Below are 26,806 nucleotides of genomic sequence, written 5' to 3' on the forward strand. Positions count from 1 at the left end.
GTCAAACCCGACCATTCAAGTATATGTTAAGCCTCTGCTTGAGTCAAATATATTAAAATCCCATTGGTCAGTAGTCAAGCCCATAGTCAAGGGGTGGGGATATATAATCTGCCTCTGGTGGAGGAAGTGCAGAGTCACATGGCTAAGGGCATAGATTTAGGGAGACATAATGAATTGGAACCAATAAGTCGGTCACCCATGAATACCTTCTCTTTTTAGGTATCCTTTCTATTAAGTGACATACTCATTCTTCAGTCTGTTTTCTTCACATATATACCACCATGTTTCACTGACTCTAGGAAGTCATCTGTTATAAAGCAAGCTCTTGTTTTAAAATCACTAAAAAGTTATGCTATTAAAAAATTATGCTATTTAAACTATGATGCCTTAATAATAGTCCTGACATTTGGTGGTTTATTCTGTTTTCCATTGCATTTTATATATATATATAATATATATATATATATATATATGAAATATATTTATATATATAAAATTGTGTATGTATATGTACATAATATATCTGTATATATTATTTATATGTCTGTATATATAATCACAAACAAGGCAAGTTATTCTGGAAATAATAGAGTGGTTTATCATTTGAAAATAAATAATGTAATACACCATTTTAACAGAAAGGAGAAAAATCATACCACCATCTCTATACATTCAAGAAAAAGCATTTGATAAAATTCAACTCCATTAATGATTATTTAAAATATTAGCAAAATATGAAAATAAGAAAATTTTCTAAATCTGAGAAAGGGTAGATACAAAAATCTGTTGTAAACACCACTTAAAGATGAATTATTGAAAACTTTTACACTAAGATTGAGAATGAAACAAAATGTCTCCTATTCAACTTTATAGTTGAGGTCCTAGCCACTGCATAAGGAAAGAAAAAAGAATGAAAGCCATAAGGATTAGAAAGAAAGAACCTATCTTCAGATTACATGATTATAATACAGAGAAAATACAAAAGAATCCAGACAAATCATTGGATTTTGGAATGTTATTGGATGAAGTTTAATATTTAATATTTAAAAATCAATGGAATTTCTGTATACCAACAACAAACAAACAAAACCAAAATTTAAAATAATACCATTTGCAATAACATCAAAAAATATCAAATGCCTAGGATTAAATCTAACAAAATGTGCACAGGCTCTGCAGTGAAGATTGGAAAAAATTACTGAGATGAACTGAAAAAGACCAAAATAAATGATATACTATGTTCGCGAATTAGAAGACTCGATATTGAAAAGATTTCAGTTCTCCTCAAATTGATTTATATGCCCAATGAAGTTCTAATCAATATCTCAACAGGGATTTTTAAATGGAAATTGGTAAGCTGATTCTAAAGTGTATATGGAAATATAAGGGCCAAAAACATACAAGGCAATCTTGAAAAATAATAATCACACTTTTTTACATTCACTTGATTTATGACATAGGTGACTGTAGTCTAGTAGGGACAGAGTGTGGTCAATTGGATATCTATATAGAAAAAGTTAATCTTGACTCCTGGAAACATCATACACAAAAATCAATTCCAGGTGACCGTAGATACCAATATAAAAAGTAAAATGAAATTTGAAAGTTTTATGAAGAGAATAGAATATCTTCATGACTTTGGGATATGCAAAGATTTCTTAAACGGGACCCAAAAAAACACTTAGACCATAAAAGAAAAAAAAAGATATATTAAACTACTTAAAAAATAAGATCTTCATCAAAAGACACCATTAAGAAAATGAGACTTCCGGAGAAGATGGCGGCTTAGTAAGACGCGCGGATCTTAGTTTCTTCTCCAGGACAGCTACTAGGGGAGTAGAAACGATACAGAACAGTGCCCAAAGCCACAACAGAGATAAAAAAGACAGCGTACCCCATCCTGGAACAGCTGGCTGGCTGAGAGAAGATGCTCGGGTGAGATCGCCGAGGCGTGTGGGCTTCACCGGGCGGGGCGGCAAGCGGCCGGAGTCACTCTCTTCCCCCTTCCCGGACCGGCTGGGAGAATTGGAGAGGCGGTCCCCTGAAACCGTGGCGACTGGCGCCCACACCACGCGCGGCCCCCCGGACCAACTGAGAGAATTGGATCGGAAATCCCCAGGCCGCGGAGAAAGGTGACGGGTGGGGGAGGCCACTTCCAAGCCCATGACTCCCTGGGAACGTGCACTCTCCTGGGCGGGCCGCTGCCGCTGGCACCCTCCCGCCACGCTTGTCGCCCGGGCGACTAGGAAATTCAGACGGGCGCTTTCCCGGGCTGCGGCGGCCAGCAACCCTCCCCGCATTCGGACCCCGGGCCGGCTCGAATCCTTCCAAGCCGCTTCGGCTAGCGAACCTCCCGGACGGCGAGAGTTTTCCAAAGTTAAAGGTCCCACAGCACCTTTTACTGGTGGGACCCGCAGACAAACGTGTGCCACGAGCGCCACCTACTGGGCAGGATAAGAAAAACAGAACCCAGAGATTTCACAGAAAAATCTTCCAAACTTTTGGATCCAATACCCAGGGAAATCTGTCTAAATGCGCAGACGCCAACAGAAGATAACGGATCACGCTCAAATAATTGAAAATATGGCCCAGTCAAAGGAACAAACCAATAGTTCAAATGAGATACAGGAGCTGAGACAACTAATGCTGAATATACGAACAGAAATGGAAAACTTCTTCAAAAGCGAAATCGATAAATTGAGGGAGGACATGAAGAAGACATGGACTGAACAAAAAGAAGAAATAGAAAAACTGAAAAAACAAATCACAGAACTTATGGAAGTGAAGGACAAAGTAGAAAAGATAGAAAAAACAATGGATACCTACAAGGATAGATTCAAAGAGACAGAAGATAGAATTAGTGATTTGGAGGATGGAACATCTGAATTCCAAAAAGAAACAGAAACTATAGGGAAAAGAATGGAAAAATTTGAACAGGGGATCAGGGAACTCAAGGACAATATGAACCGCACAAATATACGTGTTGTGGGTGTCCCAGAAGGAGAAGAGAAGGGAAAAGGAGGAGAAAAACTAATGGAAGAAATTATCACTGAAAATTTCCCAACTCTTATGAAAGACCTAAAATTACAGATCCAAGAAGTGCAGCGCACCCCAAAGAGATTAGACCCAAATAGGCGTTCTCCAAGACACTTACTAGTTAGAATGTCAGAGGTCAAAGAGAAAGAGAGGATCTTGAAAGCAGCAAGAGAAAAACAATCCATCACATACAAGGGAAACCCAATAAGACTATGTGTAGATTTCTCAGCAGAAACCATGGAGGCTAGAAGACAGTGGGATGATATATTTAAATTACTAAAAGAGAAAAACTGCCAACCAAGACTCCTATATCCAGCAAAATTGTCCTTCAAAAATGAGGGAGAAATTAAAACATTCTCAGACAAAAAGTCACTGAGAGAATTTGTGACCAAGAGACCAGCTCTGCAAGAAATACTAACGGGAGCACTAGAGTCAGAACCAAAAAGACAGAAGAGAGAGGTATGGAGAAGAGTGTAGAAAGAAGGAAAGTCAGATATGATATATATAATACAAAAGGCAAAATGGTAGAGGAGAATATTATCCAAACAATAATAACACTAAATGTTAATGGCCTGAATTCCCCAATCAAAAGACATAGAATGGCAGAATGGATTAAAAAACGGGATCCTTCTATATGCTGTCTACAGGAAACACATCTTAGACCCAAAGATAAACATAGGTTGAAAGTGAAAGGTTGGGAAAAGATATTTCATGCAAATAACAACCAGAAAATAGCAGGAGTGGCTATACTAATATCCAACAAGTTAGACTTCAAATGTAAAACAGTTAAAAGAGACAAGGAAGGACACTATATACTAATAAAAGGAACAATTAAACAAGAAGACATAACAATCATAAATATTTACACACCGAACCAGAATGCCCCAAAATACGTGAGGAATACACTGCAAACACTGAAAAAGGAAATAGACACAAATACCATAATAGTTGGAGACTTCAATTCCCCACTCTCATCAATGGACAGAACATCTAGACAGAGAATCAATAAAGAAATAGAGAATCTGAATATTACTATAAAGGAGCTAGACTTAACAGACATTTATAGGACATTAAATCCCACAACAGCAGGATACACCTTTTTCTCAAGTGCTCATGGATCATTCTCAAAGATAGACCATATGCTGGGTCACAAAGCAAGTCTTAACAAATTTAAAAAGATTGAAATCATACACAACACTTTCTCGGATCATAAAGGAATGAAGTTGGAAATCAATAATAGGCGGAATGCCAGAAAATTCACAAGTACGTGGAGGCTCAACAACACACTCTTAAACAACGAGTGGGTCAAAGAAGAAATTGCAAGAGAAATTAGTAAATACCTCGAGGCGAATGAAAATGAAGACACAACATATCAAAACTTATGGGATGCAGCAAAGGCAGTGCTAAGAGGGAAATTTATTGCCCTAAATGCCTATATCAGAAAAGAAGAAAAGGCAAAAATGCAGGAATTAACTGTTCACTTGGAAGAACTGGAGAAAGAACAGCAAACTAATCCCAAAGCAAGCAAAAGGAAAGAAATAACAAAGATCAGAGCAGAAATAAATAAAATTGAAAACATGAAAACAATAGAGAAAATCAATAAGACCAGAAGTTGGTTCTATGAGAAAATCAATAAGATTGATGGGCCCTTATCAAGATTGACAAAAAGAAGAAGAGAGAGGATGCAAATAAATAAGATCAGAAATGGAAGAGGAGACATAACTACTGACCTCACAGAAATAAAGGAGGTAATAACAGGATACTATGAACAACTTTACGCTAATAAATACAACAATTTAGAGGAAATGGACGGGTTCCTGGAAAGACATGAACAACCAACTTTGACTCAAGAAGACATAGATGACCTCAACAAACCAATCACAAGTAAAGAGACTGAATTAGTCATTCAAAAAGAATGTCCAGGACCAGATGGCTTCACATGTGAATTCTACCAAACGTTCAAGAAAGAATTAGTACCAATTCTCCTCAAACTCTTCAAAAAAATCGAAGTGGAGGGAAAACTACCTAATTCATTCTATGAAGCCAACATCACCCTCATACCAAAACCAGGCAAAGATATTACAAAAAAAGAAAACTACAGACCAATCTCTCTAATGAATATAGATGCAAAAATCCTCAATAAAATTCTATCAAATCGTATCCAACAACACATTAAAAGAATTATACATCATGACCAGGTGGGATTCATCCCAGGTATGCAAGGATGGTTCAACATAAGAAAATCAATTAATGTAATACACCATATCAACAAATCAAAGCAGAAGGATCACATGATCATCTCAGTTGATGCAGAGAAGGCATTTGACAAGATTCAACATCCTTTCCTGTTGAAAACACTTCAAAAGATAGGAATACAAGGGAACTTCCTTAAAATGATAGAGGGAATATATGAAAAACCCACAGCTAATATCATCCTCAATGGGGAAAAATTGAAAACTTACCCCCTAAGATCAGGAACAAGACAAGGATGTCCACTATCACCACTATTATTCAACATTGTGTTGGAGGTTCTAGCCAGAGCAATTAGACAAGAAAAAGAAATACAAGGCATCAAAATTGGAAAGGAAGAAGTAAAACTATCACTGTTTGCAGACGATATGATACTATACGTCGAAAACCCGGAAAAATCCACAACAAAACTACTAGAGCTAATAAATGAGTACAGCAAAGTAGCAGGTTACAAGATCAACATTCAAAAATCTGTAGCATTTCTATACACTAGTAATGAACAAGCTGAGGGGGAAATCAAGAAACGAATCCCATTTACAATTGCAACTAAAAGAATAAAATACCTAGGAATAAATTTAACTAAAGAGACAAAAAACCTATATAAAGAAAACTACAAAAAACTGTTAAAAGAAATCACAGAAGATCTAAATAGATGGAAGGGCATACCGTGTTCATGGATTGAAAGACTAAATATAGTTAAGATGTCAATCCTACCTAAATTGATTTACAGATTCAATGCAATACCAATCAAAATCCCTACAACTTATTTTTCAGAAATAGAAAAACCAATAAGCAAATTTATCTGGAAGGGCAGGGTGCCCCGAATTGCTAAAAACATCTTGAGGAAAAAACAAAGCTGGAGGTCTAGCGATGCTGGACTTTAAGGCATATTATGAAGCCACAGTGGTCAAAACAGCATGGTATTGGCATAAAGATAGATATATCGACCAATGGAATCGAATAGAGTGCTCAGATATAGACCCTCTCATCTATGGACATTTGATCTTTGATAAGGCAGTCAAGCCAACTCACCTGGGACAGAACAGTCTCTTCAATAAATGGTGCCTAGAGAACTGGATATCCATATGCAAAAGAATGAAAGAAGACCCATCTCTCACACCCTATACAAAAGTTAACTCAAAATGGATCAAAGATCTAAACATTAGGTCTAAGACCATAAAACAGTTAGAGGAAAATGTTGGGAGATATCTTATGGATCTTACAACTGGAGGCGGTTTTATGGACCTTAAACCTAAAGCAAGAACACTGAAGAAGGAAATAAATAAATGGGAGCTCCTCAAAATTAAACACTTTTGTGCATCAAAGAACTTCATCAAGAAAGTAGAAAGACAGCCTTCACAATGGGAGACAATATTTGGAAATGATATATCAGATAAAGGTCTAGTATCCAGAATTTATAAAGAGATTGTTCAACTCAACAACAACAACAAAAAGACAGCCAACCCAATTACAAAATGGGAAAAAGACTTGAACAGACACCTATCAGAAGAGGAAATACAAATGGCCAAAAGACACATGAAGCGATGCTCAATGTCCCTGGCCATTAGAGAAATGCAAATCAAAACCACAATGAGATATCATCTCACACCCACCAGAATGGCCATTATCAACAAAACAGAAAATGACAAGTGCTGGAGAGGATGTGGAGAAAGAGGCACACTTATCCACTGTTGGTGGGAATGTCAAATGGTGCAACCACTCTGGAAGGCAGTTTGGCGGTTCCTCAGAAAGCTGAATATAGAATTGCCATATGACCCAGCAATACCATTGCTGGGAATATACTCAAAAGACTTAAGGGCAAAGACACAAACGGACATTTGCACACCAATGTTTATAGCAGCGTTATTTACAATTGCAAAGAGATGGAAACAGCCGAAATCTCCATCAACAGAAGAGTGGCTAAACAAACTGTGGTATATACATACGATGGAATACTATGCAGCTTTAAGACAGGATAAACTTATGAAGCATGTAATAACATGGATGGATCTAGAGAACATTATGCTGAGTGAGTCTAGCCAAAAACTAAAGGACAAATACTGTATGGTCCCACTGATGTGAACAGACATTCGAGAATAAATTTGGAATATGTCATTGGTAACAGAGTCCAGCAGGAGGTAGAAACAGGGTAAGATAATGGGCAATTGGAGTTGAAGGGATACAGACTGTGCAACAGGACTAGATACAAAAACTCAAAAATGGACAACACAATAATACCTAATTGTAAAGTAATCTTGTTAAAACACTGAATGAAGCTGCATATGAGCTATAGGTTTTTGTTTTGACTTTACTATTATTACTTTTATTTTTGTCTCTATATTAACATTCTATATCTTTTTCGGTTATGTTGCTAGTTTTTCTAAACCGATGCAAATGTACTAAGAAATGATGATCATGCATCTATGTGATGATGTTAAGAATTACTGATTGCATATGTAGAATGGTATGATTTCTAAATGTTGGGTTAATTTCTTTTTTTCCGTTAATTAAAAAAAAAAAGGGAAGGGGTAATTGGAGCTGAAGGGATACAGACTGTACAACGGGACTGGATATAAAAACTCAGAAATGGACAGCACAATACTACCCAATTGTAATGCAATTATGTTAAAACACTGAATGAAGCTGCATGTGAGGTATAGGTTTTTTTGTTTTTTTTTCTTTCTATTAATGTTTTAATTCTTACTCTGTTGTCTTTTTATTTCTTTTTCTAAATCGATGCAAATGTACTAAGAAATGATGAATATGCAACTATGTGATGTTATTAAGAATTAGTGATTGTACATGTAGAATGGAATGATTTCTAATTGTTTTGTTAATTCTTTTTTTAATTAATAAAAAAAGTCAAAAAAAAAAAAAGAAAATGAAAAGATAAGTCAGCAGTGAGAGATTTTCCTTACACTTATATCTGATTTGAATCCAGAATATAAAAAGAACTCTTAGAAATTAGTAAGAAAAAGGCAGATAACCCAAAAGAAAAATAAGCAAAAGACCTAACCCTAACGCTTTTTTGTATCAATTGGTATGATCATGTGGTATTTTTCCTTTACCTTGTTGCTATGGTAGATGACATAGATTGATTTTCAGATATTGAAGCAGCCTTGTATTCATGGAATAAACGCTACTTATTCTAGGAGTACAATTCTTTTTATATATTGCTGAATATAATTTGCTAGTATTTTCTTGAGGATTTTTGCATCTAATTTCATGAGAATTCTTTCTTTTATCTTCCTTTTTTTCCTATCTTTTTTGGTCTAAGTCTCTGAGCTTCCTTTTTTTTTTTTGGTAATTCTTTTTTTTATTATTAATTTTTAAATTAAAAAAAATTATTACAAGAAAGAAACACAAACATTCTTAACATATTATTATTCCATTCTACATATATAATCAGTAATTCACAATATCATCACATAGTTGCATATTCATCATCATGATCATTTCTTGGAACATTTGCATCAATTCAGAAAAAGAAATAAAATGAAAACAGAAAAAAAAAATTATACATACCATACCCTTTACCCCTCCCTTTCATTGATCACTAGCATTTCAAACTAAATTTATTTTAACATTTGTTCCCCCTAGTATTTATTTATTTTTAATCCATATGTTTTACTCATCTGTTGACAGGGTAGATAAAAGGGGCATCAGACACAAGGTTTTCACAATCACACAGTCACATTGTGAAAGCTATATCATTATGCAATCATCATCAAGAAACATGGCTACTGGAACACAGCTCTATATTTTCAGGCAGTTCCCTCCAGCCTCTCCATTGCATCTTGAATAACAAGGTGATATCTACTTAATGCATAAGAATAACCTCAAGGACAACCTCTTGACTCTGGAATCTCTCAGCCATTGACACTTAGTCTTATTTCACTCCTCCCCCCTTTGGTCAAGAACGTACTCTCAATCCCCTGATGCTGGGTCTCAGTTCATTCTAGAGTTTTTCTCAGTCCCTTGATGCTGAGTCTCAGTTCACTCCAGGGTCTCTGTTCCATGTTGCCAGGAAAGTCTACATCTCTGGGAGTCTTGTTCAGGTAGACAGAGGGAAGGTGGTGAATTTGCTTGTTGCATTGGCTGGAGAGAGAAGCCACATTGGAGCAACAAAAGAGGTTCTCCTGGGGGTAACTTCCAGGCCTAATTTTAAGTACGCTTGACCTATCCTTTGTGGGGTTAAGTTTCATATGAATGAATCCCAAGACTGGGGGCTCAACCTATAGCTTTGGTTGTCCACAATGCTTATGAGAATATCAAGAATTCAACTTGGGAGGTTGAATTTTCCCCCGTTCTCACCATTTTCCCATTTGAAAAAAAAAATTCTTTGCAAATACTTTTCCCCTCATTGATCAGATCACTCTGGGATTTATCAGGGCATCACTCTGGACAAACCAACAAAATCTCATGTCCTACCTAAGGTTCCAAGTACTTATGTTGTTCAACCAACTATTTACATAAGTTATATTAGGAAATGCACTAGTCAAAATGTAAATTTTGTACCAAATAAACATTTTTTGCTTTAGTCTCACACATAAATTGAAATTTTAAAATATTAATTACCATCTATTTTCAGCACCCTGCAGTAATGACATTCCTTTGTTCTTCCTCATGCAAAAACATTTTAAAAATTTGTACATTTAGTCACTATCATTATACACTCTAGGCATTCCTAGATTATACCATCTCAATCTTTATTGTCTATCTTTCTTAGTGATTTCATTTATGCCCCCAGCCCTCCTCCCTCCATCATTCTCACATTCAGCTTCATTCAGTGTTTTAACATACTTGTATTACAGCTAGGTAGTATTGTGCTGTCCATTTTTTATATTTTTTATATTCAGTCCTGTTGCACAATCTGTATCCCTTCAGCTCCAATTACCCAGTATCTTACCCTATTTCTATCTCCTGGTGGTCTCTGTTACCAAAGAAATATTCCAAGTTCATTCACTAATGTCAGTTCATATCAGTGAGACCATACAGTATTTGTCCTTTTCTTTTTGGCTAATCTCACTCAGCGTAGTGTCCTAAAGGTCCATCCATGTTGTTACATACTTCATAACTTTATTCTGTCTTACAGCTGCATAATATTCCATTGTATGTTTATGCCACAGTTTGTTTAGCCACTCGTCCGTTGATGGACATTTTGGCTGTTTCCATCTCTTGGTAATTCTAAATAATGCTGCTATAAACATTGGTGTGCAAATGTCCGTTTGTGTCCTTGCCCTCATGTCCTTTGAGTAGAGACAGCATATAGATGGGTCCTGTTTTTTAATGCATTCCGCCAGTCTATGTCTCTTGATTGGGGAGTTTAATCCATTAATATTTAGTGTTATTACTCCATTGGTAATACTTTCTTCTTCCATTTTGCCTTTTGGATTTTATATGTCAGATCTAATTTTTCTTCTTTTTTACCTTTACTCATAGTCTTCCTTTCTACACTCTTCTACACACCTCTCTCTTCTGTCTTTTCGTATCTGTCTCTAGTGCTCCCTTTAGTATTTCTTGCAGAGCTGTTCTCTTGGTCACAAATTCTCTCAGTGATTTTTTTTGTCTGAAAATGTTTTAATTTCTCCCTCATTTTTGAAGGACAATTTTGCTGGATATAGAATTCTTGGTTGGCAGTTTTTCTCTTTTAATAATTTAAATATATCATCCCACTGTCTTCTTGCCTCCATGGTCTCTGCTGAGAAATCTATGCATAGTCTTATTGGGTTTCTCTTGTATGTGATGGATTGCTTTTCTCTTGCAGCTTTCAAGATTCTCTCTTTCTCTTTGACCTCTGAGATTCTGATTAGTAAATGTCTTAGAGTATGTCTATTTGGATCTATTCTCTTTGGATCTATTCTATTCTCTTTGGGGTACGCTGCACTTCTTAGATCTGTAATTTTAAGTCTTTCATAAGAGTTGCGAAATTTTCAGTATTAATTTCCTCCATTAGTTTTTCTCCTTTTCTCTTCTCTTCTCCTTCTGGGACACCCACAACATGTATATTCATGTGCTTCATATTGTCCTTCAATTCCCTGAGTCCCTGCTCATATTTTTCCATTTTTTCCCTATATTTTCTTTTTCTTGTCAAATTTCAGATATTTCGTCCTCCAGTTCACTAATCCTATCTATCTTCTGTCTCTTGAAATCTACCATTGTAGGTTTCCATTGTTTTTTTTTCATCTCTTCTACTGTGCCTTTCATTCCCATAAGTTCTTTGATTTGTTTTTTGAGACTTTCGATTTCTTCTTTTTGTTCATTCCTCACCTTCTTTATATCCTCCCTCAATTCATTGATTTGGTTTTTGATGAAGTTTTCCATGTCTGTCCATATATTCTGAATTAATTGTTTCAGCTCCTGCATCTTACTTGAATTGTTGGTTTGTTCCATTGACTGGGCTGTATCTTCAATTTTCCTAGTGTGATTTGTTATTTTTTTGCTGGCGTCTAGGCATTTAATTACCTTAATTAGTTTATTCTGGAGATTGCGTTCACTTCTTTTTACCTAGAGTTTTCTTGCTGGATGAATTTGTTGTCTACGTTCTTTGACATTCAGTTCAGCTTTTTCTGGACCTCTAGCTTAGGTTTTGTTTAACAGAGGAGAATTTTTCAGTTCTTGTTTTCTTGTTTCTTGCCCTGCTTGTATGGTGCCTTTTTCCCCCAATACTTAGGAGGGTCTACCTAGGTATTATAGACCCCAGCCAGATTTTCCCAAACCAAATTGGCCTCCTATAAGTAGGAAAGAGTCACCTGCATCAGTTTTCCCTGAGTGTGAGACCCAGCAGGTTGAAAGACTTTCCTGTGAAGTCTCTGGGCTCTGTTATTCTTATCCTGCCCAGTATGTGGTGCCTGTCAGCCTGCAGGTCCCACCAGCATAAGATGATGGGGTAGCTTTAACTTTGGCAGACTCTCCTTGCTGGGGACTTGGTGGAGACAGAGGAAGGTTGTAGGCTGGTTTTAATGACTTCAAATTACCAAGCCCTGGTGTCTGAATTCCTTGAGGGAGGGATTCCACCTGAGTTGGGCTTCACCCCTCCCCTGGGGAAGGCACAGGCTCCAGACAAGCCCTGAAAGGAGCTTGTTTCTGCCTATGCCTGGGGCAGTTGCAGCCCAAGAAGCTCTACCACTGTATCCAAAGGCAGTCAAGTGTTTGTAGAAACCCAGCCACAAAAACCTCTGTTTCCTTTTTTTTTCTTTCTTTTTTCATCAGCCCTGCCCCCTTGGCGCCAGGGCAAAAATGAGCGACCTCTGCAATGTGTGATCTGCCATTAATCCCATTTAGTGCATTTTTCATTTCATATATTGTAATTTTCATCTCTAAAAGTTCATTTTTGGTCTTTAAAAAATATTTTCCATGTTTACTTAGCATGTCTAGTCTTTACTTTGTATTTTTTAATATATGAAATGCAGTTATAATAACCATTTTTATGTACTTGTCTGCTAATTTTAACATGTGTGTCAGTTTTTATTGCTTGATTTTTCTCACTATTGTGGGTCATATTTTCTTGCTTTTTTGCCTAAATGTCCTATTTTTATTGAATGCCAAATATTATAAAAATTTAACCTTATCAAATGCTGGGCTTTTTGGTATTTCTATAAATACTCTGGGACACATTAGGCTATTTAGAAACAGTTTGATCCTTTCAGGTCTGATTTTAAGATATGTTAACTGGGACCAAAACAGCATTTAATCTATAGCTAATCATCTTCCAACACAGAAATCTCATTAAGTATGAGGTTTTCATATCCGGCTAGTGAGATGAGCACTGTGCCCAGCCCTCTATCATAAGCTTGCTCCCTAAAATCCTTTCAGGTATCTTCCTCTCCCCTCTCCACCCCCCTACCCCCATCCCCATAGTTTTCTCACACAGTTCTGCTGAATTGTGTATTCAACTCAGTTGAATACTCAAGGGGAAACCTTTGCTAATGTCTTAGGTTTTCTCTCTATGCAGCTCTTTCCTTTCCAGTACTCTTGCCCCATGAACTTCAAGTGCCTTGGTTGCCCCCAAACCCCAGTTCAGTCCCCTCAGTGCAGGCTGTCTGCCAGACTACACCTGGGTTCACCCCGCTATGTAGTCTAAAATCTCTGAAAGTAGTAGGGATGAGGTGATCATAGAGTTCACTTTTTTTCACATTTCTCAGTGATCACAGTCCTTCAATGCTGATTCTCGAATTTTAATATACATCAAAATCACCAGAAGAGCTGTTAAAAATAATATATTCTGGGTCCCTATTCTCAGAGTTTCTAATTCATTAGGTTTAGATTTGCATTTCTAACAAGTTGGTAAGTGACCATATTTTGAGAAACACCTTTTTTTTTTTTTCTTTTTGCTTTGCAGGACATACAGTCTCTGCTAAGATCTGAGCCATTGCAGTGCCAAAGCAGCCACAGGCAATATGTAACAAATGGGCATGACTGGAGAAACACTATTTTTAAATATTTTTCTTTTCTTAGTGCAACTCGGCTTCTCAGGTGTTGGTTAGTAGTTGGCCTTCTATCTTATGGTGTTGATTTCCCTCAGATGTTTAATTTACTCTTGTCTGAGTGTTTATCTGAGTATTACAGACTGTTTGAGAGCCATCTGTGACTGCTCTATCTGTATACACAGCTTGCTCCCAGTGATTGTGTGAAGAACATACTGTGCTGCCAGGAGGGGAGGGCCAGGCCCTGTTATTCAGAATGCTGGGCCTCCGTGTCCCTTCAGGTGTCACCATCCTCACAGGGCTCTGGTCTATCTGACCTGAGTGCCCACACTCAGGGCTGTACTTGGGGTTCTAACTCTCTGCTGCTCATTTCTTGACCCCAAAGTGAGGAACCAAGTGTAGAGGATGGAGGAGGGAGGTGATGAACCATCTTAGAGCAACTAATAAGATTCACCAGTCACCATATAATCCCTAAAGCCTTTTCTGCTTTCCCCACCAGCATCCTCCAGTAATGCCCCCACTCTGCTCAGTAGTTCTCTCCTGCAAGTGCCCTGGGCTGTCATTCGTCCTTTGGTCCCTTTGATCCTTTAGGGATTCCTCACAGAAACGCTACCTTTTCTCATTTTCTACGAGTTGTAGATTTCTAAGAATATATGCATTTTTATTGTCATATTTAAAGATTTGGGGTGGTAGAGAGAAAAATGTTTAATCTGCTCCCTAGATCCAAGCCATTACTGTATATATTTTTTAACATAGGCAGGCACTGGGAATCGAACCCAGATCTCAGGCATGGCAGGCAAGAATTCTGCCACTGAGCCACGGTCACAAAGCCCATTACTGCTTTAAGAAAATAATTAGAGGGATTTCTAGTTCACCAAGATGGTGGCATAAGATGCTCCAGAGTTCTGTTGTCCCACAGAATCTTTGAACAACTAGCACAAAAAGGCAGACCTATCTTCCTCAAAGCTGTCGAAAACAGGGCAGATATCTTAGCTGCGAGTCGCCATGGTTTCCTGCTTCAACAGTGCTTGAGGTGAACCAGTGCCCGCCCCTGACAGCCAGCCACCCCGAGCAGCCCTCAATCACCATTTCCTTTCCTCAACAGCCCCCCAGGATGACCCTGTGTATCAGAACTACACCCAGGACTCAGAGGCCGCCACCCAGCACCAGACTAGCCTGGAGCTCTACACCTCTTATTTTACCTGTTGATATCTTCCTGCTTTGACCATGGTGATATATGGCTTTGAAGAACTTTGCCAGATATTTTCTTCACCAATCTCATGAGGAGAGGGAACATGCTGAGAAACTTCTGAAGGTGCAGAGCCAGAGGGCCAAATCTTCCTTCAGGATATCAAGAAGCCAAAACGAGACGCCTGGGAAAGCGGGCTGAATGCAATGGAGTGTGCATTACACTTGGAAAAAAGGGTGGCTCAGTCACTATTGGAACTGCACAAACCGATCACTGACAAAAAACAACCCCTATTTGTGTGATTTCATTGAGCCACATTACCTGAATGAGCAGGTGAACTCCATTAAAGAGTTGGATGACTACATAACCAACTTGTGCATGATGGGGGCCCCGGATTAGGGCTTGGCAGAGTATCTCTTTGACAAGCTCACCCTGAGAAACAGTGATGATGAGAGCTAAGCCTTATGCTGTCCTCCCCAGAGCCACAGGTGACTTCTGTGGTCACCACAGCAGTGCGTGCATGTTGTGTTTACCTTGACCTTTTCTATAAGTTGTATCAACACCCACCAAGTTCTTTTATTTGTACCATTCCTTCAAATAAAGTAATTTCAAATTCCTCCCCCAAATTCTCAAAAACAGTTAATGACTGCAGTGCTGAATCAAGGAACACAACTTACAAATGGTAGGAGAAGCTCATGGTGTGCCCCTGGTACCTCTTCCTACCTCTTCCCCCTATGCAGTGTGGAGCCAGCCTGCACTCCCACTGCAAGTCCCTGCCCTTGTTCCTGAGAGAGCAGAGTAACCTCCAAGTACATACTTGGCAGCCTGAAAGACTATACAAGGGCACTGGCCTTTGGCTCTCCCTCCAGAATCAGCCCTACAGGCAAAAGTAGCTTGCTGACAGCTAAGTAGTATAAGAAACAATTAAATCAAAGTAGACTGGAGCAAAGGATTGCCAGTTTTAAGACATACAATAGAGTACCAGGCGGAGGAGAAAGTCTATTTCATAGGAGGTACAGGGGGCATTTGGATTCCCCAAAATAAGGGATTTCTGAAGGCCATGACAGTAAGCCCAGGACAAGATGCAGGCTTAGAAAAGATGGAGAAGACCACACATTTTTGACTTGGGCTAATATTCTTGACATGAGGGTTAAACTCAGAAGGAGGGCACCAGCCAACACAGAGCCAAATTGCAAAGACTATGAAAGGTGCTTTTTGCATTGGTTTGTATGCCAGTTTAAATCTGTTGTGTACCCCAGAAAAGCCAAGTTCTTTAATCCTCATTTAATATTAATGAGGGTGGGAACTTTTTAATGTTTCCATGGAGATGTGACCCACCCAATTGGGAGTGGTAACTTTTAATTAGATGGTTTCCATAGAGATGTATCTACACTCATTCAAGGTGGGGTTGCTTACTGGAGCCCTTTAAGAGGAAACCATTTTGGAAAAAGCTTTAGAGCCACTGGAGTTACCAGAGCCAACAGAACGGACAGAGCCCAGGGAAGCCATTGAAGACTCCTGGAGAGAAAGCTAGCAGATCTTGCCACATGCCTTTCCAGCTGCGAGAGAAACCCTGAACATTATCAGCCTTCTTGAGCCAAGGTATCTTTCCCTGGATGCCTTAGCTTGGACATTTTCATAGCCTGGCCTTAATTTGAACATTTTGATAGCCTTAGAACTGTAAATTTGCAACTTAATAAATAAGTTCCCCCTTTTAAAAGCCATTCCATTTCTGGAATATCACATTTCAGCAGCTTACAAAATAAAACAGTTTGTTTGTTTTTGTAAGCTCTTGGCACTCAAAGAAATCTATTATATCACTAGCTATATACAAACTTAAGAAAGATACACCTCAGGGACTGAAATCCAGAGTTAACACATTAAAATATTAAAGTGTACTATGTATAGAAAAAAATAACATTATAAGACAAAGAAACAGGAAATGATGGCCCATCCAAAGAAACATGATAAAATTTCAGAAGCTTTCAGTTAAGAACGTTGGACATACCAGACAAAAACAAAACAAAAAGCACTTCAACATGCGGAAGGAGATCAAGGAAAACATGGAGCTCAAACTACGGTATCTCAGGAAACCAATGAATGAACAATATGAGAATCTTCATTAAAAATAAATAGCAATTTTAAGAAAGAACCAAATAGGAATACTGTAGTTGAAGACCATAATAACTCAAATAAAAAATTTCCTAGGGGGTTTCAATGGCAGATGAAAGAAGACAGAAGAATCAATGAACTTGAAGATAAGATAATTGAAATGATTCATGCTGAGAGCAAAAAGAAAAAGGAATGAAAGAAAGTGAATGGGCTTAAAAGCCTGTGGGACACCATCAAGCATACCAATGTATGAATTTTAGGAGTCCCAGAAGGAGAAAAAAGGAAAAAGAGCAGAAATAATATTCAAAGAAGTAATGTCAGATAACTTCCCAAATTTAAAGAAAGACATGCAAATATGCATTCAAGAAACTCATCAAACCCCAAACAGATTAGACTTGAAGAGAACCCAGACACAGTGCAGTCTAACTGCTGAATGCCAAGGACAGAGAGAGCCCTGAAAGCTGCAAAAGAAAAGCAATGTGTTATGTACAAGGGAACCCCAATAAAATTAGGTGCCAATTTCTCATCATAAGCCATGGAGGCAAGAAGGCCGTAGGACAAAAATAAGAAGTGCTGACAAGGATGTGAAGAAATAGGAACCATTGTACATTGTTGGGGATATAAAATAGTGCATACACTGTGGAAAACAGTTTGGCTGTTCCTCAGAAAATTAAATATAGAATAAACATATGACCCGGCAATCCCACTTCTACTTATATACCCCAAAATAACTGAAAACAAGGATGTGAACAGATTTGCATACTGATGTTCATAGCAGCATTATTCACAATTGCTAAAAAGTGAGAGCAATGAAAGGGTCCAACAGATGAATGGATAAACAAAATGTGGTATATACATAGCACATAGTCAGCTGTAAAAAGGAATGAAGTCCTGGTACATGCGACAACATGGATGATCCTTGAAGACATTATGTTGAGTGAAAAAGACACAAAAGGAAAACTATTTTATGATATCACTTATCTGAAATCATGAGAATATGCAAATTCATCATCAGAAAATGGAATATAGGTAACCAGGGCAGGATTGGGGGTAGGAAGAGAAGTTAATGCTCAATTGCTACATTGTTTCTGTTTGGGGTGACAGAAAAATGTTGGTAATGGTTGGTTGTGATAGAAACACAACATTGTAGATGTAATCAACATCATGAATTGCATACTTGAAAGTGGCTAAACTGATTAATTTTAGGTCACATGTATGTTATCAGATATATACATACAATATATGTTCCATGAAATTGCGGACTATAGTTAATAATACAATAATGTTTCATCAATTGTAACAAAGGTACTAATGCAAAATATTAATAATAGGGAAACTGTGAGTCTGTGTGCTAAGGAGTAAGATGAGAACTCTGTATTTTCTGCATGATTCTTCTGCAAACCTACAACTGCTTTAATAAAAACATTTTTTTCCACTAATAAACTGGACATTAGTGAAGTGGGGGACACTGAAGTGGCCTAGTATACATGCTCTTAGAGTCCCTGAAAGGTTGAGGGTGGGTGGAGAAAGGCAGTGCTGAAAAAAAATTGGAAGAAATAATGGCCAAATTTTCCCAAACTTGGTGAAAACCTGAAACCCACAGATTCAAAGATCCCAACAAACCCCAAACAGGAGAAAAATGAAGAAAATGAGACCAAAGTGATCACAGTCAAGTTGCTCAAAACCAGGGATAAAGATAAAATTTAAAAGCAGCAAGAGAAAAAGATACTTCATGTACTGGGAAACAGAGATAAAGATGACAGCAGATTTCTTACTCGGAAATATTGTAAGTGAGAAGAAAGTAAAGGAACATCTTTAAAGTGTTAAAAAAAAAAACCATTCAATGTAGAATTTTACCACAGTAAAAATATCTTTCAAAGACAAAGACAAAATGATTTTTTCAGACTGTCAAAACTGAAAGACTTCATCACTAGCAGATCCATATTACAAGAAATCTAAAAGTCCTTCATGCAATAGGAAAATGAGCCAGATGGAAATATATATCTACATAAAGGAATACAAAGCACCAAAAATGGCAGTGGGTCTCAAATTTGGTTTGAGAACTCCTGGTTGTCCCATTCAGGAGATTTTTAAAGTCAAAATTATTTTCATGATAATGCTAAGATATTACTTCCTTTTCACTCTTACCTCTCTCAAATGTACTACTGTTGAGTTTTTCCATGTGATACCGCAACAAATTGAATGCAGAGGCAGTTACAGAGAATCTAGCTGCCTTCAACTAAGGCAAACATCCTAGAACTTTGTTAGAAATGTAAAGTAGTGCCACTCTTCTCACACACACAAAAAAATTGTTTTGAAAAATATCATTGTTTTTCATAAAGCATGGTATGTTAATCCAAAATATTTTATTGTTATTTAAAAAAATAAATATTTAAAAACTCATTTTAATTTCTAATGCAGTAATTACTGATAGACAAAACCCATATAAACAGAAGCTCTATGGGATCCAGAATAATTTTTTAAGGATAATAAAGAACTCCTGAGACCAAAATGCATGAGAATCACTATTCTAGGGCAGCTTAGTATTGGAAGGTCTTTGACAAATGTGACTGAAAATAAAGAGGATATGATGACACACAGAGATATGTGGTAAAAGTAAAAGATGAAGGAAGGACTTTCGAAATGAAGACAAACAGAAAAAGAAAACCCCAGATGAAGGCTTATACAAAAGGCAGGAAGGACAAAAGCTTTGAGGAGATTGTCTCTGGAGTGTAAATCATTTACCTCTTCACCATGGACCAGTTGTGCCTGGCAAATGTAATTGCCAGGCAACCTCAGCTTTAGTTGCCTGAGACAGAGATTTGATTGTGGATTGTGGCTGCTGTCCCATCTGGCACAGAGGGACATTCTCTAAGGCCCTAGTGGCATCATTATTCAGCTACATTTCTGCAATCACGTGTCTACTTTACTTATGAAACAACAGCAAACTTATAGAAGAAAGAATGTGGGGCTATGGATTCAGGTAGCCTTGAAATAAAAGTCCTATCCAATCCTGCCTTCATCTAGAAATTGCTGTGTGAAATCTTTTTTTTAAAAGATGAAAAGTAGAAAATTTTATTAACGATAAGCATATTAGGCATATTCAAAGAAAAAAAAATACATAAGATCCAAGATTCACATCATGATGAATGATAATTTATGAAGTATCCTTCTCAATATAATTTCAGCTTTTTGTTTGTTTCTACTTAACTCATCTTGCCATCTTTTTCCTGTTGCTTTTCTATTTCTCTCCCTCTCCCTTTTCCTGTTCTATGGTTACACTTACAGATTTCCCCTTCTCCTCTGCGGTTATAGAAAGTTTATTCCTATATAACCTATGTTAGTTACCATTACATTTCTCAATATACTAACTATTTGACTTTACCAACATCTAGAATATCTATAACATTCCTCTCCCCAGTTCCAAGTCTGTTCTTAGCTGTCCACCTACTCTTCCTGTGGTGTTTTATATATTTTCCAGTTTTACCTTTTCACTTTGGATGTGTGTGTTGGAAGGAAAGGATACTGTATGTATGTATTTGTAGCCACGCTGGACTGCCAGTAATCCTTTCAAAGAGGGTATGCAAGAAATAAATTTCCTGCATTCTTCAATATCTGCTGTGTGAGATATTATTCATTTCAAGCTTGCATTGATAAAGATACTTGCCAGGAAGCAGCAGTGTCTTCACAAAAATAGCTCCTGTGTCATAACTTGCTTTGGATCTAGCTGTGTGTCTTATCCTGTTACCTTAATTCTCCAGCTTTTCCAATAAATCTTGGAGCTAGTCAAACTTTTACAATAAATTCTTTTTCTTTTTACAGTGATGAATGAGGGTTCTAGTTTCACATCTTTTCACCAATACTTGTTATTGTCCATCTTTTTAATTATAGCCATCCTAGACAGAATTGGTTTCTATTGTTTGCAGCTAAATGACTGATTGTAGATAATCCCAAAATGAATTGAATCATAAACATTCATAGAAAGCCCTCTCTGAGTAGTGCTTTATCTTCCAAATTTAGGGAATACTTTGGATTTGTGGGAGGACAGAGCAGGAGTCAAAATTGTTTAACTCCAGAGGGCGAGTAGCATTTGTCCATAAAGAACATTCTACACTTTTGGAATGCATAACTCCTGAAAATATTTGGGCTCAACTTGCAAGTGCCGACACTTGGAATTCATTGCCTGAAGTCTCCTGGAGTCCACACACAAATCAGAACACAAGTTCCAAGGACTTAATACCTCCCAGGAGCAGCTTTCAACCAATGACTATTGGGACTTAGTGGTTAAATACTCCAGCTCCCTTGTCCCCTCAGGCAGAATATTTTTAAATTAAGATTTTATCACTTTTGTTTTTTATGAGATATAATTCAATTACCATGAAACTCACACTTACAAGTATAAATTCAGGAGTTTCTATTATATTCAAAGTTGAGCAGCCAACACCACAATCTAATTCCAAAGTGCTTTCATCACCCCAAAAAGAAACCCTGCATACCGTCAGCAATTACTCCCATTCCACCCTTCCCCCAGCCCTTAGCAACAACAATGGATTTGCCTATTATGGAAATGCCAGATAAAAGGAATCATAAAACATTCGACCTTTTGTGACTAGCATCTCTCTCTTAGTATAATGTTTTCCAGACTCATCCTTGTTGTATTGTGTCTCAGTAATGCATTCCTTTTTATTGTTGAATAATATTCTATTGTATGGATATGTACACATATTTTATTTTCCCATTCATCAACTGATGGATATAGTCCACCCTACACACTGTCATTTTTTAGTTATTATGAGTAATGTTGTCATGAATACTTGTGTACAGGTTTTATGTACACGTTTTTGTTTTTACATATATTTCATTTCTTTTGGGCAAATACCTACGAGTGCAATGGCTGGGTCTATGTTTAACATTTTGAGGAACTATCGAAGTATTTTCTAAAACAGCTGTGCCCAGATCTCCCAATTCCCACTCCAGTGCTTTTTCATTATACTTCTACCCAAAGCACCTATCACAGTACTAAGCACATAGGAAGTGCCCAGTTAATGAATAAATGAGTAATAACGCACAAGGCCTGCAGCTCAACCCAGGTGGACGTCTGAAACTGTCAGCCATGAGACTTCTCTGAAAGAGCTGGATAAATGTTTCCTAGCTACGTAGATTAGGAGACAGCCATGGGAACAGGTAAAGAGAGCAGGTTGAGCATGTATTTTTAATGTAGAAACAACAAGATTTCCTTAGAAACACATTCTAAACTCTTTCAATAGTGTCTCCTGTGCCTTGGTTTGTAGTGGCTTCATTATTTATCTTGTAAAGAAACTAAGTTGAGACTGTCCAAAGTCTCTATTAGTTTTCTATTGCCACAAACCCAATGGCTTAGCACAACCACACATTTATTATCTTATAGTCCTGGGGGTCAGAAGTCTAAAACAGGTCTTACTGGACTAAAATCGAGCTGTCATCAGATTTGGTTCCTTTCTGGAAGCTCAATGGGAAAGTCTTTCCTTACCTTATCTAGCTTTCACTCTGCCCGCATTCCCCACTTTGTAGCCACCTCCCAGTTTCAAAGCCAGCACCTGATTCATTCTGACCTTTGCTTCTGCTGTCGCATCTCCTTCTCTGACTCTCCTGCTTCCCTCTTTCACCTAGAAGGACCCTGGTGATGACACTGGGGCCAACCAGATCATTTATAATAATCTCCCCATCTCCAGATCTGTAATTTAGTCACATCTTCAAAGCCTCTTTTGTCATGTAAGTAACATATTATATAGGTTCTGGGGATTAGGATGTGGTCATTTGGGGAAACCATCATCCTGCCTACTCCAGTGTTATAAATTATCATATAACCATTGATAGACTGAACAAACCATATATTCCAAAGCAGTATTTAGAAGGAACTCCATTGGCTTAAACAATTTCATTTTTAATAAAAGTAATGAAAATTAAGGAACTGAAAATATAGTCTCCAAGAAAGAACAATGAAATAAAACAAAGGAAAATAGAAGTAAAACTCACAAATAAAAGCAGTAAATTAGTAAATTTTTCCCCTTGTTATTTTGTTTATCACATTTACTATCTCTAAAGCTCTGGGGTTCTTTCAGTTAGTTCGTTCCCTCCTTCCTCCCTTTTTTGTATTCAGCAATCATTTTCCAAGCACCTCTATGGGCTGAGCACTGTGCCATGAATAGTGGGGCTATATCTATGTATGCAGACTTTACCTTCAAAAATTTACAGGTAGTGTTCCTGGAGAGCTTTGTCACTGATCCAAAGCAAAATGAGCTACTTTTCCTGAAAGGACACTACAAATGGATAGAGGTCTTACAAAAGGCAGTTACCATGCTCTGCCACTGCATTTCTACTGCTGTGGTCACAAAATACACCATCTAAGATTCAAAAGGAAGCATCAGTTGATTCTTCCAAACCCTGAGTAAGCTAACGAGAGTGTGGCCCAAAATTTCAAGTCCTAATTTTCACAAAGTATCCAACTTAAAAAAAGTATCCTTAAAGTGGACGCTAGGGCTCTAGTAGCTGTTTGCACACACATCTAACTCTTATCATCTCTTATCTTCATCGAATTTTATTATCACTATCAACTCTTAATCATCTCTGACTTCTCTCACCAAGGAAAAATGCAGCTTTCTAGGAAACATCAGAGCCATTTCTTGGCAAATGTTTCACACTAACCAGTCTCAGGAAATGCTTGACAAAACAGTTGGCCCCCAAAACGTTCTTATCTTTTAGAGATACATTATTTACAGATGAAATGACATAAAGTTGGGGATTTGCTTCTGAATAAAACAAGGTAAAAGTGGGTGGAATGTTGATGTAACAAGACTAGCCATGAATTAATAGTTGATGAAGCTGATGATAGGAACACAGGGGCTCATCGTACTGTTCTATATTTTATATAATATATAATTAATAAATTATATATCAATATGTACCGTATATATTACTTTTATGTTTAAATTTTTCCATAATACAGAACATTAAGGAAAAACAGGCCCTACCTTTCACCTTAAGTCAACAAAGCAAAATTTATTTGGGTATATTTTATTGACTAAACTCTCAATAAGATTAGAAAATACATAAATAGAGGTATGCAAATATGTGGCAAAACAGTCATTTTCTGTGGTCACTGGAGTTACAGCAGGGATGAGAAAGTGCTACATATTTTGGCTACTGCTTACCTTGAAGCAAAATGGTCCTTCCCTCCAGGAGAGGAACACATAAAACTCTTAAACATCAATCAACTGGTAATTGGATTTAAAGGGCTTAAGATACCGCCTGGGAAAAGATAGTTTAACTTTATTAAGAGATCATTGTGGTTCTTTATGATGAAGGTGATGAACCAACTCAACCTGTCTCAGTTTTCATACCTTAATTTCCAGGCAGCAGATTAGCACCAGAGTCCTTTCAGGTCATGAAACTGTGGCTTTCAGCTTCAGTACAAATCTGATAAAAACAACTCTGAAATGGGTAGAATTTTTTTTTTTTTTTATTAACGGAAAGAAAAAAAAAGAAATTAACACAACATTTAGAAATCATACCATTCTACATATGCACTCAGTAATTCTTAACATCATCACATAGATGCATGATCATCATTTCTTAGTACATTTGCATCGGTTTAGAGGAACTAGCAACACAACAGAAAAAGATATAAAATGTTAATATAGAGAAAAGAAATAAAAGTAGTAATAATAGTAAAAACAAACAAACAAACAAACAAACAAAAAAAACCCTATAGCTCAGATGCAGCTTCATTCAGTGTTTTAGCATGATTACTTTACAATTAGGTATTATTGTGCTGTCCATTTTTGAGTTTTTGTATCTAGTCCTGTTGCACAGTCTGTATCCCTTCAGCTTCAATTACCCATTGTCTTATCCTGTTTCTAACTCCTGCTGGCCTCTGTTACCAATGACATATTTCAAGTTTATTCTCGAATGTCCGTTCACATCAGTGGGACCATACAGTATTTGTCCTTTAGTTTTTGGCTGGACTCACTCAGCATAATATTCTCTAGGTCCATCCATGTTATTACATATTTCATAAGTTTATCTTGTCTTAAAGCTGCATAATATTCCATCGTATGTATATACCACAGTTTGTTTAGCCATTCTTCTGTTGATGGACATTTTGGTTGTTTCCATCTCTTTGCAAATGTAAATAACGCTGCTATAAACATTGGTGTGCAAATGTCCGTTGGTGTCTTTGCCCTTAAGTCCTTTGAGTAGATACCTAGCAATGGTATTGCTGGGTCGTATGGCAATTCTATATTCAGCTTTTTGAGGAACCGCCAAACTGCCTTCCACAGTGGTTGTACCATTTGACATTCCCACCAACAGTGGATAAGTGTGCCTCTTTCTCCGCATCCTCTCCAGCACTTGTCATTTTCTGTTTTGTTGATAATGGCCATTCTGGTGGGTGTGAGATGATATCTCATTGTGGTTTTGATTTGCATTTCTCTAATGGCCAGGGACATTGAGCATCTCTTCATGTGCATTTTGGTCATTTGTATTTCCTCTTCTGGTAGGTGTCTGTTCAAGTCTTTTTCCCATTTTGTACTTGGGTTGGCTGTCTTTTTGTTGTTGAGTTGAACAATCTCTTTATAAATTCTGGATACTAGACCTTTATCTGATATGTCGTTTCCAAATATTGTCTCCCATTGTGTAGGCTGTCTTTCTACTTTCTTGATGAAGTTCTTTGATGCACAAAAGTGTTTAATTTTGAGGAGTTCCCATTTATTTCTTTCTTTCTTCAGTGCTCTTGCTTTAGGTTTAAGGTCCATAAAACCGCCTCCAGTTGTAAGATTCATAAGATATCTCCCTACATTTTCCTCTAACTGTTTTATGGTCTTAGACCTAATGTTTAGATCTTTGATCCATTTTGAGTTAACTTTTGTATAAGGTGTGAGATACGGGTCTTCTTTCATTCTTTTACATATGGATATCTAGTTCTCTAGGCACCATTTATTGAAGAGACTGTTCTGTCCCAGGTGAATTGGCTTGACTGCCTTATCAAAGATCAGATGTCCATAGATGAGAGGGTCTATATCTGAGCACTCTATTCGATTCCATTGGTCGATATATCTATCTTTATGCCAATACCATGCTGTTTTGACCACTGTGACTTCATAATATGCCTTAAAGTCCGGCATCGCTAGACCTCCAGTTTCGTTTTTTTTCCTCAAGATGTTTTTAGCAATTCGGCGCAACCTGCCCTTCCGGATAAATTTGCTTATTGGTTTTTCTAATTCTGAAAAATAAGTTGTTGGGATTTTGATTGGTATTGCATTGAATCTGTAGATCAGTTTAGGTAGGATTGACATCTTAATTATATTTAGTCTTCCAATCCATGAACACAGTATGCCCTTCCATCTATTTAAGTCTTCTGTGATTTCTTTTAGCAGTTTTTTGTAGTTTTCTTTATATAGGTTTTCTGTCTCTTTCGTTAAATTTATTCCTAGGTATTTTATTCTTTTAGTTGCGATTGTAAATGGGATTCGTTTCTTGATTTCCCCCTCAGCTTGTTCATTACTAGTGTATAGAAAAGCTACAGATTTTTGAATGTTGATCTTGTAGCCTGCTACTTTGCTGTACTCATTTATTAGCTCTAGTAATTTTGTTGTGGATTTTTCTGGGTTTTCTACGTATAGTATCATATCGTCTGCAAACAGTGATAGTTTTACTTCTTCCTTTCCAATTTTGATGCCTTGTATTTCTTTTTCTTGTCTAATTGCTCTGGCTAGAACTTCCAACACAATGTTGAATAATAGTGGTGATAGTGGAC

At 37.3% G+C, this 26,806-nt stretch overlaps 1 long non-coding RNA gene across 1 annotated transcript in view; it reads right to left on the reverse strand.

Moving 5' to 3' along the window:
- Nucleotides 1-26,806, reverse strand: part of LOC143684234 (uncharacterized) — a 59,814-nt gene that overhangs the window by 313 nt on the left and 32,695 nt on the right. Inside the window, exon 2 of the long non-coding RNA XR_013175927.1 lies at nucleotides 14,915-15,098. This is a non-coding gene — a long non-coding RNA (uncharacterized LOC143684234). The remainder of the gene's footprint in view (nucleotides 1-14,914; nucleotides 15,099-26,806) is intronic.

The sequence above is a fragment of the Tamandua tetradactyla genome, chromosome 5 (assembly GCF_023851605.1).
Source record: "Tamandua tetradactyla isolate mTamTet1 chromosome 5, mTamTet1.pri, whole genome shotgun sequence".
Taxonomy (NCBI): Eukaryota; Metazoa; Chordata; class Mammalia; order Pilosa; family Myrmecophagidae; genus Tamandua; species Tamandua tetradactyla.